At 38.5% G+C, this 6,000-nt stretch overlaps 1 protein-coding gene across 1 annotated transcript in view; it reads right to left on the reverse strand.

Moving 5' to 3' along the window:
• Positions 1 to 6,000, reverse strand: part of SREK1IP1 (SREK1-interacting protein 1) — a 32,389-nt gene that overhangs the window by 25,923 nt on the left and 466 nt on the right. The window lies entirely within an intron of this gene.

Genomic DNA, 6,000 nt, shown 5'->3' on the forward strand with positions numbered 1-6,000 from the left:
TAAAACTTTTTCAGAGGTCATTTTTAACAAAGTTATAAATTTTACAAGAAAGGAAAATATAACAAGAACTCTAAATAAAGTAACTCCAGAGCTCTATTTCCTCATCAAATGTTGGTAATTAAGATTTCAACCTTCATTTGTCTATAATTTGCATGAATGCCTGGTCAATGAAATGCTTCGACCTGAAACTTAGAATCTGATGTAACTGATACAATACATGTGAGACAAATAAAGTGGGGGCAGCTCCTGATGGCAGTGGTGATACCGGCTACAGCAGCCCTAACCTGGTATAGGCCTGTGAAAGATCCTGGCTCTGGGCTCCCTTGGTCTTATGAATTTTCTGAGCCTTATTTTCCAGCCTTTGTGTACACCCTGTGAGCCATACAATTGTACATACTCGAAATCCACCTCAAATTGAGTAGCAAGACTACAGTGTGAGGCCCCTACTGCTCAAAATGTTCCTTTATAATCATGACCCATAATCCCCAAAAAGCCTTTGAATAAAAACTTATAAATATGACTGCATAAAAAATCTGAATGACAAAGACCACCAAAAATAAACTCAAAAGACACATGAACACTTGTAAAATATATCTGCAAATCATAGAGCCAACAAAGGATATTATCCCTACTATATAAATCCCATCAAATCATTAAGAAAAAGACCAATAACCAAAAGGGGAAAAATGGACAAAGAAACTGAACAGAAAGTTCACAGAAAAGGAAACAGAAACAACTTTGAAATATATGAAGAGATGCTCAGCCTTATTCTTACCAAGTAAAGTGTACATTAAAGTCTATACTGGGATTCTATTTTCACTTACCAGAATAGGAAAGATGGAAAGGGTGGAAGAGGGTTTGGGGGAACATACTCCTGAACACTGTTGGTAGGAGAGTAAATCAGTACCATCTCTATGGAAAGCAAGCTATCAAAATCTACCAGAACCCTCCACGTGCATACTCCTGTAACCCAGCACTTCCACATCCAGAATTCATCCTCTCAATTTATGTGCACAAACGCTATACTGACTTATGTATAAAGTTATTCACCGCAGCATTTTTTGTAATAGTAAAAGAGTAGAAATAATTTAGACAAATTATGGTATGAAAGAATAAGGATGGTTTTTAATAATGGGCAATAATTTCTAAAATATAAAGAGAAAAGAGCAACATGTAGAACAGTGCTTATAGTATATTGCCATTTATACAAAAGAACGAAGATTTAATATATATAATATAGATTATATAAGATTATATTTAAGGATAAAGTTATAAAAAAATCTTTATAAGGATATACACTGATTACCTGAAGAACGGAGAACTGGGTCGTGGGGAAGAAAGGGTGGGAGACATGTCACTATACACCTTTTGGATCCTTTAAAATTTGAAACGTGTGAATAAACTGCCTTCTCAAAAACCCAACCAAAAAACCTCACTCAAACCAAATCCCTACACAAAAAGAGCTGGTGTCATGCAAGCATTCTGTGACCAAAGGCAATGATTGCAGCTGTAAATATCTCAGAGAAGCTACACTGCAGATTTTCAATACAATTTTATTAACTGATGGTTTCAGAAACAAATTTTAGAGGTTTTTATTTCTTGTATTTGTTAAGTGTAGAAAAGGCTTACTTTGAATCTAGAATTCTATTAAACAACTTGAGTGGTAGGGAAGGACACAGGTAATGAGGATAGTCCTTTACCTCCCAGTAACTTAAAGGGAAAAGATCAGTTTCTCGAAATTCTGGACCATGCCAGATAATTTTGTATACAACTCAGTACTTAGCATATATAATATAGATTATATAAGATTATATTTAAATAATATAATTTATTATTAGAAATTATTGAAATTATACTGTAGCCGGTATCAATATTGTATACAACTCAGTACTTAGCATAGTGTAGAGTCCTTATGAAGTCTTCAACAAATATTTGAGGTTTGAGGTAAAATTAAGAAAATACTTCAGCACTGGGGAACAGGTAACTTCTGTAGTTCCCAGTTGCCATGAAACTAGTGTCTGCAGTGTCACTGGCCTATCTGAGGCATGATAGGCAGAGGAAAAGGAATAAAAGAAAGAAGGATAATAGAAATCAAAATAACAATTGCTGGGCAGGGGAAGGGGAAAAGACAGAGGTAGGTGCATGGCAACTTTCTGAGGTGATAGAAATAGTCAAAATCTTGATCTGGGTGATAGGTAGGAAAAAATATATACATATACATATATATACACACATATATGTGTGTGTGTGTGTGTGTTTTCATTGATTTCAGAGAGGAAGTTTAAACATGTAAATTATACCTTAGTAAAGTAGTTAGCATAAAAGGGAAAAAATAAGTTGGGCAAAGAAGGAAGAGAAAAGATAAAGGTTAGAGAAGACCAAGAAGTATGAACAATGAGTAAAGGAATGAGCAAATGTGAGAGAAAGGGATAGAATACCCCTCACAGTTGCCTCAGGTTGTTCAGTGGCTCCCAAAGGTATGGCAAGCCATCATATTGACCTAAATTTATTTTCTTAAAATTTCCTATCACCTAATGTTTCCAAAGTAACAATGTAGTCATTGGAAAGTTAACAGTGACGCTTGAAACTGAATATTTCTCTCTTACTACTTCTGACTTTGGGAAAGGCTGTCAAAGTTTTCTTTATATGAAAATATCTTCTGTAATCATTTAAATTTAAAATTAAACAGCTTAAGTAACTAAGTTTTCTTTCTATTAAGCAGTTGGTAATTGCAATCACCTCTGTCCATTCTTTTCCTTTTTAATTTGATTCGATTCGATTCCTTTTCTGTTTGTAACACTTGAAGTTTTATACTTGGCTACTCCATTATAGTTTCAGTTATCATAATTTAGGGACGCTTAAAGAAAATTAAATGCATAAAAATGCTTTCATTCACTTGCCTCAGAAAATACAAATAACTTGTGAAGAAATAAAGCTATAGGTAGTACCACTTTAGACTAAGAAGAGACATGGAGATGTTTAATTATTATCTAATGAAACAGAATCAAGATTGCTGTCAAGTTTAGTCTGTTTATTTGAGTACTAGATTCCACTCAGCAGCAATTCTAATGATTAACCCACTAAACATTATTTACCTACTATGGACAGAATCTGAAATGATGTTAGAGAAACAATAAAGATGAGTAAAGGTCCTACAGTAAAGGAAACGATAATATACTAGGTTAGGATAATGTACCCACAGCTGTAATACATGCTAGAATATGCCAGTATAAGACACATAGTTCTATTAACAAGCCAGAAGACTGGCAGGCAAGACTCTCAGCTGAGGGATCAGCAAAGTTTCCCACAGGTAGATAGCACAGTAGAGGAGGAACAGTGAGAACAAAGTTTGTACGTAGAAAAGCACAGGAGAGGTTCTGGGCATAGCTGGGCATGTCTCTGTAGAATGCGCGAGAGGAGAGATGGGAGGACAGGGTAGCAGGAGCAAGCACTTCATTCTCCCAGAGATAGGAGCTTTGGCATTACAAGAATTTATTACAACTCCTTCATTACAGAAACAAGGAAATGGAGCCTCAGAAAGGGTAAGTCACATGAAGAGACACTAAATTCACATGTACGAGTCAATGACAGGATCAGATATATGATTTAGGAAAATTATTTCAGCAGCAATGTGCAGCATAGACTAGAGAGAAAAGAAATGACTTCTGAGTGAGAAGACTGGATGTAGTGTGATTCAGAATTCTTCTATGACTAAGATGCTATAGTAATGTGTTTTAAGAATTTTACTCATTTTGATATATCAGATGTAACGTTAATTTGGCTACAAAAAACCCTACCTTGGCTATATAGATTTCTCTGGAGAAGAGAAACAAATAGAGTTTTTGTGGCAACCACATCAGTAACATAGATGCCAATTGTGCCAGGTCAACTCTTCATGGGGAATGGAGACTCATTAAAATGAGTGTCAGAACTAATTTCAAGCAGTTTCTAGAAAAAAGTAAACTTCACTGAAACCTGTGTTTAAATGTAATTTCTTTAATAACAGCTAAGAGCCTATGATTTCCCTTGCCAAGAGAGTACGTACTTCATTGTTAGTTACATAATGGTGTAAGCTTATACACAATGCTGTGGAAAAACAGCTGAAGCAGGTGACCATAAAATAGGCGAGGCTGATTTTCGTTACTTTATAGTCATGCCTTGTAATAATCACTAGTACAACCACCCAGGACATGCCATGCTGAATCCATATGATCATTACACCTACAAATAAAAGGAATAACAATACTTGTCCTTGATGATTATCTCAAAATGTTTCTGATGGAGCCCTATTTCTGTTAATACACTATCTGGATCAATCAAGAAATTATCTTACCATTTTCTGTGTCTATATTTTCTAATGGCACTTGCATTATATTTCTGCAGTGCTATTATCCTTTTTTTTTTCCTTTCTTTTTTTGCTGGGTTTAAACCAAGCATGTCAAACTCAAAGGCTAACACGGGCCAAATAAACAAGGTTTAAGTGTATGTGGCTGCAAAAAAACAAAAGCTTCAATTTTCATAGAAAGGTAGGTTTATTTCCATAGAGACATGCTGAATACAAAGGGCTGAAATAAATGAGTAATAGATATGTTAACTTTCTTTCAATTCAAAATAATAGGTTAAAGTGTAACAATTACTTCTAACTGGTGACTTTGCCTTTAAAATAGCTCCCCTCCAATCCAATATGCAGTCAGAATGATCTTTCCAAAATGTGCATCTGTTTTAAAACCTTTAAAAGGCTTCCTATCCTCCTCAGGAAAACATTCAAACTCTGTCACGCTTACAAGATCCTTTAAGAGCTGGAAACTACCTTGTAATTTATACCGTAACATGACAAAATGTATAAAGCACACAGGGTCTCAGGAGCAGACTGACCTGTCACTTACTAGCTGCCTCATAATAGGCAAGTTACTTGACTTCTCTGTCCCTCAGTGTCCTCGTATGTAAAGTGGAAATGCTAACACCTGTGTCACGGTGTGACTGTTAAAACGAGATGAAACCCGACATGTGCCACAGTGTCTGACACGTAGCAAAAGCGTCATGAATACTGGCTGCTGTTATCTCTCTAGCTAATTTCTCACTTCTCTTCCATTTATATTGAGTCCCATCCACAGTGAACATCTCTCATTTCCTCCTCTCACACTTTTGCAATTGCCATTCCCACTCCACCCCGCCAGCAACTCTCCAGGTCTCATCCTAAGTGCCATTTCCTCTGGAGAGTCCTTCTGGCTCCCCCCCGGCTCCCCCCGGCTCCCGTTAGGTGGCCTTACTGTGTGCTCCTGGAGGTTTTGTACACTCCCTGCCACACACTGGCCTGAGTTTCTGGTACCTGTTCACTCTTTACTGCTCTTTAGTAAGTTCAGTTTGAAGAATAACCGTCTTGCTCACCACTGTATTCCCAATGCTTGGCACAGACAGCGCTTAGCACGCAGCCCGCACTTCAGAAAGTTATGTGTGTGAATGAGTGTATTTTCCCCCAAACTACAGTTGGTGGACGGGCACAACTTTCCCAGAGCGGCTCTCTGTACAATAAGGCGCAGAACAGACGTGGTCACATAATACTGGGAGGGGTGGGTTGAAACACAGAACTTCTGAACCACAGCATTTCCCAGTCTTTTCTATGCTAACGTGCACTGCCCATCTCCGTGGGTGCCAAGGTGCAGAAGGAGGGGGGGGGGGCGGGGGGCGGACAGGGAGAGAGGGAAGTACATTTCTCAATCATCAGTGTCCCCTGCGCATCCTGGCAAAACGGGGTTCAGGAGACGCCCCGCCTACTGGAACTTCCAAGGAAGGGGGTGGTTGCGGGCGGGAAATCTCTGAAGCACTGACTTCGCGGGGTTCACTGTTTTGGGGTCGGCACCCACTGGACGCAGAATCTGAGGGCTGTTGGCAACCACAGACATAAACCAGCAAATCTACAGCAAATGCAGAAGCGGAGGCCCACGAGGGCAAAGCGACGGGCGCGCGGCCACGGAGCAGCTAGTGCAACAGGAAGCGCGG

Source organism: Myotis brandtii, unplaced genomic scaffold (genome assembly GCF_000412655.1).
Source record: "Myotis brandtii unplaced genomic scaffold, ASM41265v1 scaffold115, whole genome shotgun sequence".
In the NCBI taxonomy this organism is placed as follows: domain Eukaryota; kingdom Metazoa; phylum Chordata; class Mammalia; order Chiroptera; family Vespertilionidae; genus Myotis; species Myotis brandtii.